Genomic DNA, 16,982 nt, shown 5'->3' on the forward strand with positions numbered 1-16,982 from the left:
TCCTGTTGCCATCAACAGTACAGTAGTGTAGTTACTAGCTTCTCCCAAAGGTCAGTAAACCCCAAACACACACACACACACACACAAACATACACACACGTTTCCTCTCCGGCAGGAAGTGGCAGGCTAAGCGGGGGAGAGAGTTAATATCTGAGGTAAAACTGCTATAAATAGGGAGCATTGTTGTTGTGACTGGCAAACGTAGACACTAGAGAGAAAGAGAGAGACAGGAAAGGCCATGTTACACAAATTTACAGCGCCCCGGACTGCACGGCCTCGAATACACATGAGAAAAACATTGGCTGCATTTTCAAAGAAAGCTGTGTTGTCAGCAAAATCGCTCCAACTATCCTTTTTAAGAACTTCATAGGTCAGAATAGTGACGTCACCCTTTTTTGGTCTGCTTTGTAAGGCGTTATCTAGTATTTATGTGCAGCTGAGTGTGAATCATGCTCTCATGGTAGCTTCAGAGGAATTGTTTTGGTTTTTTTAGAGCTTGTGAAATGCTGATTAGTTTTAAACTTCTAAGTTTCCTCTGATAATCAAATGAAACAATCTGATAAAAGAAAAAAACACTGGTTGAACTTTGAACTAATAGGCAATATGGAAGATAGGGCATATGTAATGTAAGTGAGCTTCAGATCAGCAAGAAAGCAGGAAAATAAATAGCCAAAGTAAAACATAAACAATATAAAACCAAGATAATGAAACTAGTGTATTGTAGTAACTGTGATACACTTCCGATATGAGTAAGATTGACATCATCAGTAAGTATGGGTGGATCAACACCTAAAGAATTATGACTAGCAGTACAAAGGTTATATTTAAGACACCAGTGTCATTAAGATGCCAGAAAGTTTATCTGTTTCACATTAAATCAAGTTAATCTGCACTCTTTTTTTGTGCATGCACTACTGTATTTGCTACACTGCTGTTGTTGTGTGCATGCATGCAATGATCACCTCATTAGCTCAGAGAATTCCCATATTTTTGTTATTAACCATTAAAATTGTATTGTTTTAAACATGTGTTTCACATTATGAGGAAATGTTTCATGTTTAGGGAATAATTCAGTGGTAACAAAATATTTTCAGAAGTAGTTATTAATGATGGATTCATCTCAGAAATCCTTTTGTGGTATCACTCACCCCTATCAGGGAGTTTGTGTTTAAGTGTGTATAAAAGATAATAAATTACAACTACTACAGTATATGTACATGCATATGTGAAATGAAAGCATGTTAGTTGTGATAGGGAGATAAGTGAGCACAGAAAATGTTTTGAATGAATTAACAATAAGAATAAAGCAATTAAATAAACAACAGAAAGAAACACAGGAAGGTTGCTCTCAAGTAGGCATCGCTTCTTTTTTTGTCAGGAGAAATTAGACAAAAATGCTGAGAAGCTCTCTCCTTGTTCACAGAAGGTACATCTAGTGCTTTAGGTTGGTCAATGAATCTTCCTGTCCAGGACAGCTGGGTTTGTGTGGGTCTGCATGTACACATGTAAGTGCTTATGTGTGTTGGCAGACACCTATCATAGTCAGACAGGTGGCCGGCAGTGTCACATGTCACTGATTGACTAGTTCTCCACTCAAAGGTGACAGAGTGCAACCCAATACTTTTTCACCATGGTTTCCATGAATGCTGTGCCCTCCCCTCCACCTCTGCATCTCCATGTGATCTAAACCTTTATAATATGTTGTAATTACTGATTTTTGTTATATGCCAGCCATCCGAGAGTACCTGGAGTTCCCTGGCCTAGCCTTTTGTTTTTTAAAGATAATTCTGACTTTACATAATCAGGGATGGAGCAATGATGGAGACATGGCTCACATGTCTGGAAGAGTTATTAATCCAGGAATTAGACATGAAATCCCATAATAAGTTGCAATCCTACATGGCTCAAGAACAATAATAGTTAGTCTCAATATGTTTATATAATGCAGTGAAGAAGCCAATAATTTGACCAATAGAGTAACAGACATTCATGTTTTTTAACTCATCAGCCATAAACTTTTGTTTGAGGGGGATTTCATTTGGATGATATTGTACATCGACATCATTAATTACTGCACTTATGATGCAAAAGAGGAGATCAGGCTCTTCCTTGCAGCTGTCAGTTTGAATAGTGAGTGATTGCAGCGATGGGGAGCTGATATGCATCACCTGAACAGTATGTGTTGTTGACTTGACCGAGATAAACCCTGGAAAAACCCAGACTTCAGGTTGCACCGTGGCTCGTAAATCCTGCTCAGTTTATAGGGAGCAGATGGCAACATTGTTTGGCGTTGATGTGCTTTGTGGTATTCACAGCAACTCATTCTAATCGAGTGTTTCTCAAAGGTCTAATGCTGCCAGCCCTATTAAGTGCTCTCCTGTTACAAGGAAAAGGAGTGCCATAAGACCAAGCGTTTATTCCATTTTGGAAATGTGTTGCCATGCCATCCAAACATTACCCTTTCTATCTCTGTGTGTGTGTGTGTGTGTGTGTGTGTGTGTGTGTGTGTGTGTGTGTGTGTGTGTGTGTGTGTGTGTGTGTGTGTGTGTGTGTGTGTGTGTGTGTGTGTGTGTGTGTGTGTGTGTGTGTGTGTGTGTGTGTGTGTGTGTGTGTGTGTGTGGCAACTGGCAATTAAAGAATATGAAAGAGAGGAAAGTGGGAGCAGAGCAGTTTTACTCAGTGGAAGGACACGTGCTGAGAGAGAGGAAACACATGCCCTTTTTTTCTATGAATCCTTTTTCTTTTGTGAGCTAAAGGGTAGAAGGGTAGCACACACAAGAGACTGGCTGTTGACTTGCTACACACACAGCGATGACTGAATGCCAAACAATGGAGGACTTAAATAGACGTGTTGTTGCAGTGGCTGGTCCATATCCATCCATCACACCAGTCACATCTGGGTCGACTAGTGCTGCCTTGAGCACCTTCCTGTTGGTCCGAATCCAGACTGGCTGCATGAATCATTACAAAACATTAGCATGTACTTAAAATACATGTACACAGTAAATGTGAATGTCTGCAGAAAATAATGAATAACAATGAAAATAAAATAAATAATATTTTAAAACAAATGATAAGAGCAGTTCTGTGACAAATAAATACATACTTCTTCTAACACATCCATCACAGAACCCTACCCATAAAACTGCATTAGACATAGTGCACAGAGCTGAATTGCTGGATTATGCAAAAGCAATCTGTATCACTCCATTAAGAGTAGTGTGCAAACCCACAGTACACTCTCATATATAAAAGGCTTGATTTATAATTTGGCTCTGTCAGTTCAGTTGCAAATATTTGCTTTAGTGCTCCAGCGTGTAATGTGAGTGACAAAAGCCGACAGGGTTGAGTCAGGACTCTTGAGATGTAATCAAACTGAAATCAGCATTTACTCAGAGGCAGCTATCAGAAATAATGTCAGGAGTGAGAACACAGCCAGCACAGCTGCCTGCTTACCTTTGACCTTGGCAATGAAAGTAGTGGGTGGAAGGGGAGCTTGTCATTTCAGAAGTCTTGCCTGGTCATGGCTAATAAAAGCTGAAATGGTGTGATTACCACCTGGGATAATGGATGTGAAATGACCCCTAGTTTGTCAACATTATGCAGTTTGATTTTACTTTTTTTTTTTTTTTTTTTTTACATGCATTTGTAAGATAATACCTCGATTTATTACAAAGCGAATGTATGTCATTAAAAGACTGCAGACAGGACAGACTCTGGACTATTATCACATTTTAAATCCTGCCTCCAAGACAATAAAACTGAGAATCTTTGACCTTTACAACCTGCAGCTGCTCCTTTAGGAACTCTGAGGTTGAGGTGGTTGTCAAAAATACAATAAATCACAAATAGTTGCATGTGGCAGGGTCAAAAGAAAAGAAAGATGGTGATAATGAAGATCTAATGGTGCAAGGTATAATTAGACGTGCATATGTGCTTTCAACAGTTGTATTTTGTGTAAATACTGTACAGGTTGCCCAATGCCTTACCTTAATATTTGTGTTGCCACGTTTCTCTGAAACCTAGTATGAACTTGTACATGGAGTCTCAACTTTTGTTCTCAGATACTGTTTCACACTCTATCTTCCACAGAGTGACTTCAAGTGGAGCAGATGACCTCCTTTGCAGCCATTTCTCACTCAGCACAGTGATATACTTAGGAAACAGTAAAGCAAGAGAGAAGATTGAGCAACAGTATTGAATGACTATTGGACTATTGGAGTTGTGTTGGATCCCAGTGGTGGCTCATGAAATCTTCTTATGGTGACAAAGATCCATGTTGAAATGGATTTCCCATATTGCCAATATTTCGCAGCACGCACACTCTGTAGGCTTTTAATGCACTTTATGTTCTCATGACTCAGACCTAGTCCATGATCTTACATTTGGTACTTGCTTTTATTATATTCATTTACAATGAAGGAGTTGAGCACAACTGAATTGGTACTATCATGGTTTCTTTGCTCATGACCCATTTATGCAGCCATCTGTTACAGGCAGTAATTATTAGCAAGTAAGTTGACCTGGAAGGAGATTTACTCAGTGCAGTCAATTACAGCAGCTACATAGATTTCAAGGAGTCTACTTTCTGTGTTAGAAATGATTTTTGTTTAATTGGCATGTTTTTGGAAAGCTGTTGGAGGCAGTTGTAGCCTGATAATCAGACTGAATTACCATTTTGTTTTACTTCATTCAACTTTTTCAGCTTTGTGTTCATGTTTTTAACCCCGCCGAAAAAGCTTAGAAAAAAAGCTAGTATGTTGTGTTACATATAACACACTCTTGACTTTGTGCTGAAGCTCTTCAATAAAATTTACAAAGTACAAAAGTCAAGATGGACAACTTTGGTAATTTTTGGTAATGTTTGGTGTTGTTTGGTCAGTTTGGCATGGACAAATATGGATACACCTGCAAAACAGAATCTGTGCAGCAACAAAAACAAAAAAAGGGAAGCAAAAAAGACGTGGGTTAAGCTCACCGGTGTTGGCTCGATGAAAGACTTCTGTACTTTGTGCCATTGGGAATTTTCAACTTGCTGTGGAGGTGAGAATGATCTCACTCAGCATACTTCCACAGGAATCCACAAGAAGGCCACACTAGCTAAAGGCTTAAGCAATATCAATACATTCTTTGTGACATCTACTGTGGAAAATGACAAACTCGTGGCAACTGAAGCAATGTATGTGTACCGGTACTGGTAAACACAGACTTAGCTGCAAAGGCATAAGTGTCTTGTTAAGCTCAACAGCGCTTTGTTTGATGACTCAAATCTGTAACAAAGAAAGAATGAAACTTGAGTTGATTACAATTAATGTTTTACCACCAAAGACTGTGTGGAATATTTTGGATGATCTGTCCCCAACTGAAGGTGAGCCCATGTATTTCTAAGTTGCCACCAATGCCTCAAACAAGGGAAACAGAAAAATGTTTCCAGTGTGTGTGAGAAATGTATCTGTCTAATGGAGTGCAGCGCAAGTTACTTGACTTTTATGGAGACACTTTTAAGAGTGATGAAACTGGAAAAGTATGATCTGTATAAAAGACACATCACTGCATATGCAGCAGATTATACCAATTGTCAACTTTGGAAAACACCACTCTGTTTGCCAGTTATTGAGCAGTGCCAACAATGGCATTTTGGAAGCTACATGCCCAGCTCACATAGTCATAACACCTGCATGCATGCCTGAAATTGGGTGTTAGTAAATATTGAGTCAACTGTTTCAAATATGTACAGCCACCTTTCAGTATGTGCCTCCTGAAGAGATGAACTGTGTGCACATTTGCCTTTGTTGTCATTGAATGGCGTGAAACTCTGTCATCTTTGCACACGATGACTCTCTCCTCAGCCACCTGTCAATCATCTCCAGCAAAGCTGGCCAGCCCTTACTTCATATTTCAGGTCCTTTGGGGAGACCTGTCCTTTTGCAGTGAGTAGAATTTTTGAAGATAAAGAAACAACTGGAGCAGCTGAACATTTTCTGTACTTTTTCCACAATGTAGGGTGTGTTTTTGACTCATAAACTCATAAACTCTTTTTTTTTTTTTTTTTTTTAAAGCTGGAGGAAACAAAGCTCTGCATCACAGATGTTTACAAGGAAGTTTGAAAGTTCAAAATTAAGAAGCTTCAGTGGAATCTTGACAGCTTTTTTGGATACCAGACCAAGCAGCCGATGGACTAACAAGTGTCAACACAAAGGTCCAAGCAATTAAAGGACTTTGTGAAGTTCTATGACCCTATGATTACATACGAGGGTTTGATTTCTCACCAGAAAATGTAGCGAAGAAACTGAAAGTGTTCAGCTTCTTTGGGGATTTCTTCTTCACTGGCCTGGAGCAGACCTGGCTGCCCCTCAAAATGACAGAGACCATCAGAATGGAACAACACCATGAAGATTTTTGTTCTAGCCGGGAGGAAATACAGAAAGCCGGACAGAACACCACAAAATCCACCAGTCAGAGGTGGGTGGCAGTTTTCCAAAACATAAGGAAAGCCAACTTGATCAACATGTTTAGGATTATCTCACTTGTCCTCAGTATGCCAGGTTCAAATGCCTTTGTAGAGAGGATCTCTGATGACCATTTAATTGACTGACTCAAGAAACAGACACAGTACAGAGCTGATCAAAAATGTTCAAAAGTTCAAATATCTGTGAACTGTGACATCGTCATGTAAGGACTTATTCCTGGCTGTGTAAAAGGACAAAGAACTACTTGAATTGGTCAAGAGCAACACAAAATATAATAAAGTAGACATGGTGAGTCTGATGTCCCCCTCTTTTTTCCCCTTTGATCATTTATTTTGAGCTTACATAATGAAACACTTTCAGTAAAGCTATAGTCTAAATGGGATATACACATTTTTTGCCTTTCTAATTAAAACGTAATATGAATATACTGTATATTCAGATAACACCACACCCACACCACTGTGGCATGCCATCCTATGTCCCTTGTTTAGTAGGGAGAAAGGTTGTAACCCTATACACACAATACTTGTAAGTAGATCAATTCATTTTTGGTTTGGATCAGCACATGAGCTTTTATTGACAGTAAGAAAAATATAGGAAATTGCTAAAGTGTCAACCAGGTTAGGAGACTCACAGTTCTTGTCCTTAACTGACTTACTTTTTGCTGCAGTCCACAGCAATTTCCTAAATCTCTGCAATATAGATGCTGAGTAAGATTTCATGGTGACCCAAATATGAGAAACTTATATTAATTAATTCAGAATACAGAATACAGAATACAGAATACAATAATAAATACATGAATTTCCCTTTTATATAAGGAGCCATGTATAAGTTTAATATAAAATATGTAAATCTATAGCTGTTCCTGCAGCATTAACTTACATTAGTTTCTACTGCTGAGATTACATGTATCTGTTATTTTCCTGTTTGTATGTACAGTTTACTATTAGATGAATGAGAAAACGCACAGACACAGAATTAGCTCTGTACCAAGTGAGTTCATTAAACTTCACCCATGCAGTGCAACACAGACCCAAACGGCTGCTTCAGACAGCTTGTGTGTAGATGACTTGAAATGAACTTGTATCAGGTAACCTACGGACCACAGCTAAAGAAGGGTGTTTAGATTACACAATCAGTTTGAGAATAATAAGTCTGACGTCCATCAGATCTTCTCCACCACCCTCCAGCTGGGTCCTGTGGGTGCGCACAGGAAAGGCGCCTGCCATGGTCACACATGTGTAAACACAGGCAGACGAGTAGGCAGCAGTCACAGATGTTATCACCACAGACATTAACTGCTGGGAAGATAACAAATGAACATGAAAATGCTAATTATGTTCAAATTAAGTCCCCGGATAAAGATGTTGGTAAATTTCTGGCTGATCAACAAACACAGCTTGAGGACACTTCACTGTGTGGGCAGTGTAGAAACAATTGTATTGATAATGCAGATAATGTAGCTTGATCTTCAAAAGTGTCACATCCAAAGAAGCATACACAAAGTAGAACAGCTTTGTACTTGAATACTTCACACTTGCTCAAATGGGATTAAAACAAAATGTATTTTGAGGCCTAAAATAAACTGGCTGGCACAGAGTACTTATGAAATTATAATGATGTTAATTAGCTGAGGACTAAATTCTCTCCTTTTTGAAGAAGCAGGAGGAAACCATCATGATAAATGTATCTTCACTATGTCCTACAGTTAATTAGATATTTGGATTCATTTTTTTTTATTCAAACCACCTAAAACTCCTTTTTCCTGTAACATAATCATAACAACTCCCACTTTTTATTCTCAGAAGTGCTTGTTAAGCAACTGCACAACAAGTGGAAGTGGATTCAATTTGATAAATGTTTTCTTTCCCCCCCCCTCAGAATCTGCAGGGAGGAGGAACAAACAGGATCTTGGAATGCCATCAAATCCTGTGGGAGAAGATATTCTTGATGCGGCTGGTTTCAGTGTTTCAGGTTCCCACCAAGTACTGACAGATTACTAATCTGTGTGAGCCAGTGTTGTTGCTTTGGTGTGGGTCTCTGTCAAGGATAGGCACAGATAGTCATGTTTGATCTAACTGGGAAGAGAGAAAATTAGAGTGCTTAGAAAATCCTTGGTAAAGCATGAGCAGCTTGCCATTATCTCTGTTGAAGAAGTACATTGTGTGTCACAGTCTTCTTGCCTTGCATGTGAATACTTTTCCCAGCCCAAGAAAAGCTTTCAAGGTTAGAAATGTTTTTTTTGTTTAAAAAGAAAAAATCTCTTCTTTGGAGAGAGGGGTCAGGTTACACCTGTGACTGACAGAGAGGTACAGATAGAGGCTTAATGTATACATTCATCTATCTGCAGTGGGGTTATTAACTTTTTTGTAAAGACTCAACTGTTGTGTCTGGCTTCTCATGTTTTCACTTCCCTTCACCATCCCTTTACATTCATCAGTCTCCATGTCAAAGACAGAAAAAACAAAGCCGAGTCAACCATTGTGTAAAAGTTCTTCAGGGTGATCGAGTACAAACGCTGGGTGCTTTTATAACGTACAATGTGCCATCATAGAGATATGAGTAAATGGGACAGACAGAGAGGACAATACTGTGGACCTGTATGGGTAAGGAACGACAGGGCTGGTGTCTGTTATTTCTGTGTCCCTGTAGGTTTGCATGTCTGTGACAAAAGAGAAAGGCCTCTTCCCATGTTTGCACAGTGCGTGCTTTCCAAGTGTGCACCCTGCTTCTGTACTGTTTGTGTACAGTCTGTGTATGCCTTCCAGTGATCAAACAATGCGGTTGCGTGTAGGAGTCAGTCAGTGTTTGTGTATCGTACTGAGCGAGTTCAGTTTATGCACTTCACGCCTGTCTGAGATTTGAATGATTCCTCCTGTTCTGGTTCTTTTTTATCACCCCTCCCTTCCTTTGACATACACTCATAATCAGGGAGATGAAGGGATGGGAGGAAGGTCCGAGGAAGGAGTGGAGATGGGGGGTCTTCTCTTCTTTTTCTCTCCTTCTCTGCACTCCATCACTGAGTTGTCTGATCCCTCCTCTCTGGAGCACGTGGCAAGTTCTTTCCCAAGGTTAGGGAGCAAAGTCCGCTGCGAGGGGAGGAAGTCGAACTGTCACCGGTGTTCCAATTTATCAGCTTCCCTTTAAGATTTACAGCCGTATCATAGTCCACTCACATGAGAATCCACAGGGTACTATAGACAGTGCAACACACACACTTGCACACATGCATGGACAGTGGATATGTTTACATACCACATCATGTATGTGTGCAAGCTCTCAGTGCACTTCTCTCTCAGAGAAAATAGGAATTAGGAAGGAAGAGAAGAGGATGAGTTGTGTAATATGGGGGAGAGTTGAGTCAAAGATTGAACCAAGAATGCAGCAATATAACACAAACAGCCAAGATTAAAACAAAAAAACTTTTCCTCTGCAAATTTACAGTGTTACAAGGCTGACCACAGTATTTTTCATCAAGCATTATTGTTAGTAAGCCACAGTTTCAAAACTTTGGCCTTTATCACATGCTGGATAGCTTGTCAGCTGGGGTAAATATGGGTAAATGTAGCACAATGTAGTCTACAGAGGCCTTGTAAGGAGTTAGGGTTTGGAAAGCCCCATAGCATGCTATTCATTTTCCCTCCCCTGCGCTCGCCAGCCCACTCCACCCGGCTATTATGGCGGAGTTACTCTCCAGGGACCCCCAGCACAGACGCTAGTTTGGAAACCCCAAGCATGCCTGACTGCCTGCATTTCAGAGCAGAGAAAAGGGGAAGGAAAGGATGAAGAAAAGGAGAGAACAGAGTTGTTCCTGGCTGCATCTTCCTGACTCTGTGATTTTCATCCACTGTGAATGTAAACAAACAAAGACATGAAAGAGGAAAACAGGGGCGAAGCAGAGGAGGAGGAGGAGGAGAGAGGGAACAGTCAGCAGGCAAACATATCTTGGCACAAGGCGTGAGATACAAGTCACCAGTTCATTTATTGGTACCACTGCCAGACACGGAGACAAAAAACACATGCAGGCAACGATGTGTTTTTTTCACAGTGTGTCTGGAAGCTGGCTTCCAGACACACTGGCACTGAGAGGACTTTGTGTGAAGTCCATGGCAAAGCTGTGACTCACATCAATTTAAACTTTGTGTACAGATGCAAGACATATATTTCTGATTTGATGATGCAAGGGACCGGTTTACATGATGCTCATTACCAGATTGCCACATGCCTCAAAATGTTGTTCTGTTTTAGGCTGCTGAAGGATACACTTTTCATAATTTAAAAGAAGGAAACCCATAATGATAACCCCTCACTTTACGTTACTGATGACCAATTTACAAGTAAAACATTACATTAATTTCATACCTAGGTAGCTAACATTTTCAGGTATGGGAAACATGTATGAAACTGGGACTTGAAACTTACATTTTAGTCTGTCTTATTCCTAATTATTGCATAAGTGGACTTTTTGAAAAGCCTTCCATTTAAAGGGTACATGACATGCTGTGGGAGATTGTTTGTTATTTTCTTATTGTTGTCAGATGTCTATGTTAAACACGGTTAAAGTTTCAAAACATGAGGTGAGTATGTGTAAAAACGGGGTCTGAAAGTTAAAAGCCCAGGCTTCAGCCTACTCTAAATGCTTTGTTGTAAAGTTACTCCTCTTGATGATGTCAGATTGTTCATGTATGCCCACAAATGGTGGTCCAATTGGTAGACTTGGTAGCTGTGGTTGTTCCATGACACGTTCACGTCACCCACGCACATTATCAGGCTCGAACATGTATGGATGGATTTGAGAATTTTGCAATTCAAAGAGAAAAAGAAGTGAAATCATACAACTACTGTTTGTTTAAGTGTACTCCTGAGCTGCTGGCCAATCAGAATAGAGTGGGTTCATGGGGAGGGGGGCCTTAAAAAGACAGGAGCCTAAACAGCCTGCCTAAATAAGGAGTTTGTTGTTTTTTTAAAGTTGTAAATCATGCAAAGATATTCCAGTAGAGTCCCAGATTACAAATATTGACATGGAAATATGCATGATATGTTTCCTTAACCCTCCTGTTGTCCTCGAGTCAGGGAAGGAAGGGAGGAAGAAGGAAGGAAAGGACGGAAGGGAGGAAGAAGGAAGGAAAGAAGGGAGGAAGGAAGGAACGGAGGAAGAAGGAAGGAAAGGAGGGAGGAAGGAAGGAAGGGAGGAAGGAAGGAAAGAAGGAAGGAAGGAAGGAAGGGAGGAAGGAAGGAAAGGAAGGATGGAGGAAAGAAGGAAGGAAGGGAGGAAGGAAACGAAGGATGGAGGAAAGAATGAAGGAAGGAAGGTAAGAGGGAGGGAGGAAAGAAGGAAGGAGGAAGGGAGGGAGAAAGGAAAAGAGGAAGGGAGGAAGGAAGGAAAGAAGGACAGTGGAAAGAAGGAAGGTAGGGGGAGGAAAGAGGGAGAGAAGGAGGGAAGAAAAGAAGGAGGGAGGGAGGAAAGAAGGAAGGGAGAAAAGAGAGAGAGAAGGAGGGAGGAAAGAAGGAACAGTCAAAACAGACAGGGTCAATTTGACCCGGGAGGACGACACAAAGGTTAAAGGAAACATATCATGCATATTTCCATGAGTGAGCAAGCATGTCATCAATATATCATTGATAATTTCATGTATTAAGAAGCTTGCTGTTCAGCTGTCAACTCTCGAATGATGGAGAGATTTTAAAAAGGTCCCTGCTTGTATCTTCCTTATGACAAAAAATTATGACAAAAACGTATTTTAAGCAAGGGTAAATCTAGCAGATTTTCATACATTGCTGGCATGAAATGAATAATAATGGAGGTAGAAAAAAAATCTCTACATTTGTGGTAATCCGCAGTATTTGTGATCTTCATAATTACCAATGACAATATGAAGTATGTACATGAGTTTTATTTCATGGACAAAAGCAAGAACATTTTGTAGCTCGGGCTTTGTGCTTTCAAATATTATGAACTATATGTAATTACAGCCCGTAGGCTTGTTAATGTTAAGGTCAAATATATCTCGACGAATAATCATGATGTGACAACTAAAGTATAGTAGCTGTAAATTAATGTCAGATGAATAATTCTGTACCAATAAATCACACTGATGTGTGTGTAAGCACACAAATGCACTGTTAACAATGAAAGTTCTTGTCAGCTAATGACAGCTTATGACATTTAGGCGCAGTGTTATAACAAACTGTTATGTAACACATGCAGAACCAAACGGTTTCATGTGAAAAGGCCTGTGTTTATGGGTGGACCTGTGCAGAGAGCGGGACTTCAGGGAAGGATTGATTGGGTGTCAGGAGAGTAGGAGGAAAGAGCTTTATGAGCTTAGAGCTCCAGTTTCTGTTTTCAGCATTAGTCAGTATTACCTCCATCGCTCTCTCTGTTTCCCAAACTTCTTTTTTCTCTCTCATCAAAACAGGGAAATCCTGAGTGTCGATTGAGTAAAACCTCATGTGTAAAGTATCTGTGGAGCAGTGATACTCAGACAAATGCAATCTTTTTCAGCATCAAAGGGGACTTGTGTTTGTTTGGAGGATAGGTCACTTTTCACATAAAATGTGCCATAATTGAGTTTCCCCACTTTTTCTTTGCAATCTCTGATGCCCTGCTTGACCTCTATGGAGCGACTTTATCAGATTTTTCTTTCCTGTTCTCTAATATCCTCCACTGGGGAAGAATGGCAAACGTATATTCACCAATCTTAGCTCTTATGGAGCTATCTAGCTCTGGGTGAATGCAGCGGCTCGGAAAGCCTTCTTGCAGAAAAAAGAGAGGTTTCATTTAAAGCAATTTCCTTCTTTTCTTTCATTTTCTTCACTCCATTTTATCTTCCCCTGGTGCATACCATGGAAGCTATAGTGGTGTTTCCAGCTGCCAAAACCAGCCACAGAGTGCTTTCAAATCTTTATCATATGGTCTGTCTCTGCTTTGCTCTCCCCGTGGTCTAACCACTTAAAATACTGAGGCCGCAGTGACATAAAGGCGGAACGCAGTGGAGGTTCAACAACAGGGTGTACACTTTTTGTTTAAACAGATTACCTTGTAAACATGGTTGATCTGCTTTCTGATCTTTACATAGGCCTATCTGTAATTTAGCTGTATCTAAATATTTACGAAAAGCTTCCTCCTATTCAGTAGGCTTCATGTTCAGGACGTGAGGCACAGACCCCTCCCATGTGTCACATTTTGGAAGGTGGCCAATCATTGAAACTGCTGTTGTGGCAGGTGATCCTGTGAGGATATGAGCCATCATAACTACATAGGTTGATATACAGATATAAGCAGCAAAAATAACTACACCGGGTGGTGATGTGGTGTGTCTCAACCTTTTGAGTATATTTACTTTCATGAAAGAAAGCAAAAACTTTAAACCAACATGAACAGACTTTCTGGCTATTTGGGTGCAGCACAGCAAGCTGTAAACACAATATTAATCAACGCTGCAACACTGTCCCAGAAATTATGTTTATAATCTACAAAACTGGTTTCCTATTGTGCAGGCAAATGTAATCATTTTGAGTGTGTGGTTAGATTCAACAGCAACACAAAAAGCACTTTGGTTAAGGTTAGTGAAAGATTGTGGTTTTGCTTAAATGCTAACCATGTGCTTCAACTCATTGCTGACATTGTTTTGGGATTAAACCAAGACTATCTTTCCCCAATGTTAACCACATGCTGCCAGTGCCAAAGCACAACCATACAAAAATTCATTAATTACTAATTAATAAGTAGGTAGCGAATTTGTCAGAGTGGTGAAAGTGAACCAAGTGAACCAAAACAATTAGCTAAAGATGCTAAAATGCTGCATAGAGATGTGAGGAGCTGCAGAATTGGGATAATTTTTGACAATTTTCACATTAAACAATGCTCGTCGCGCTCATTGGGAAACTTGATAAGTTCAACTTTAAAGGTAACATAGTAAATCAGACAGAAAATTATCTCTCTAATTTACTATGTTACCTTTGAATGAATTGAAGCAAATACATACAAAAACAGACTTCATGACAGATTTCAAATTAACAACAAAACACTGGAGTTTCAGTTTATTGTTAGTTTCTATCTTATACTTGATTGGCTCGACTCCAGGCTCGTGACACAGCTTGTTTTCATAGATGACTGTTACTTTCCTTGAAGGCCTGCCGGTAACACTGCACTACATGTTTTGCTTGGAATTACCTGAACACCATTGAGTTTACTGGCTTGTAGCCCTCTGGATTATTGAAGGTGTTTGTCCAACAGAGAGTGTCAGACAAGGATAAGCATGCATCGCTGACATGGAAAATTGTGTGTTTATGAGAGAGGGAGTGATCTGACATGCAAAGCAAACACCATTTTTCTTCCTTTGCGAAATCCTGAAGGGAGGTTTCCTTGCATAGTGCTCACTTTGATTGTTACTGGCTAGTCAAAGATCATATCAAAACCATTCTAAATTTGTTTTTCTGGTAAGTACAGCACTGCGGCTAGGAATTGATGATAAACCACTATTGATCAGACTGATCCTTCTACTTAAAACTTTTACACAAGTGCTTCCCTCCTCACCCACAGATTGGTGTAAGGTTTCTGCCATCCATCTGTCGGGCTGCAGTCCTCCCCCGTCCTCCTGTCTTTACTTTTTCCATTAATGGTTGAGTTCAAGAAAAGCATACAGAGACGTCTTTTCTAACCCATACTCTTTAACCTGATGTGACACATGCAACCATTGTAACTCTGTTAGGATAACCTAGTTACGCTTATAGTTGATCATGAGAGACAAAATTAAGATAGTCGGCTCTCTCTGATAGTTAAATAAGTTACTGAGAAAACGTAATCCCTTTGACGAATGTTTGGCACCCTCATTTTCTTACTATATTAGTCTTTTTTCCAGCTTTTTTTGCTGGTGGGCTGTTCTGCCTGGGAATATTTTGGTTAGTTTATGTATTTGAATGACTTTGTTTGTAAGCCATGTGACCCTTGATCACCTTTGGCCTCTTTTGTTGGGTTGATTACAGATGACAGCGAAGCTAAGCTGCTCTTTCAATAGAGGGAAATCACCATCCCTCTTCTCTTATTTACCCATTTAGTATTTGCACTTAAAATTTACATGAACGAGCACTAGGGGCACATTCTCATACATGATACACAGGGAAAAAATAGGCCAATGTTTACCACAATTCCAAGGGGTTATCTATAATGCAGGAAGTGCGTGTGTAATGAAGGAAGCCTAACTAAAAGATAAACACACCACACCTCATACTGTCTTGTCCTGTCAGATCCTGTCTCACTCTGTCAGGCTGCTGCTGTTTCTTCTGCTTTGCTGCCTCTGGGACAACAGGGTGTAAGCTACGTATATCCATACATATCCATACATGAAACTAGATGTGTTCAATGTAAGGCTGGGTAATATATTGGTATTAAATCAATATTGTATCTATTGAAATGAAACTAGATACTGTCCAAGATTTTGGATGCCGTAATATCAGGATATGGCATAAGTGTTGTCTCTTCATGGTTTTAAAGGCTGCATTAGTGATGTAATTTTATGAACTTACCAGACTGTTCTTTTGGCTCTATTATTGTCTTTACACACACAGTAATTATATCCACATTACTAATGATTATTTATCAAACATTTTATTGTTTTAACTTTTAGTGAAAGCACAAATAGTCATCCCTAAAGCACTGTCAAAATATTGTTTAAAATATTGTGATGCTTAATTTTGTCCATAAAACCTCTGGTTCAATGCACACAATTATCTGAGTTTCTTGTGCTCACAAAAGAAAGATGCATTGAGTGACACTCCTTAAGCACAGTTATGCCTATAAAAACATAGGATAAATCTTGATATCTTAAAGGGCATTTCTTTGATGACAGAGTGCATTATGTCAATTTCATCTTTCACTCCTACACATATACAAAAAGGGCATTAATACACATGCACAGAGGCATTAGGTGACGAAAAAGTGAGTAAGACGGAGTGTGGTGTGTTTACTTTATCAGCACGTTGTGGCACGGCACAAACAAAAGGTCCCATTTTTACCACACAATACTCATTGCAGGTTATTTCTAGTCCCCCAGTGGTGGAGAAGGATGAAAGACCAACCACAAAGGAAAGAATGTGGTTCCTGTTGTGGTCTTAGGGGGTCATGGGCGAGTAGATGTGGGGATGGGGTGTCTGCCTTTTCACATTGGGTGGCCCCTGGGGTGCATGAGTCAAGGTCTGCTGTGGGAGGAGGGGTGAAGGGAGGGGCCATAGCTTTATAAGCCAGAGTTTGAGGGGTCAGATGGATGAGTTATGCTATGAGAACAGAACCATACAAAGGGTGCCACCTCGATGTAAGAGAAAGTGCCAAAGATAGTGTTTTAAGGAATGAAAACAGTCAAGCTTGGTGCTGATGTAATGTTGAAAACTGATGTAAAACAGCAAGGGAAGTGGAGTTTTCCAAAAGTATCCTTTTCAGGCTTTGACAGCAGCAGACACTGACACTGAACTCAAGTGCTGACAAATTCCCCGTGGGGAGATCTTGGGCTC

This window comes from Scomber scombrus, chromosome 12, assembly GCF_963691925.1.
Source record: "Scomber scombrus chromosome 12, fScoSco1.1, whole genome shotgun sequence".
Lineage (NCBI taxonomy): Eukaryota > Metazoa > Chordata > Actinopteri > Scombriformes > Scombridae > Scomber > Scomber scombrus.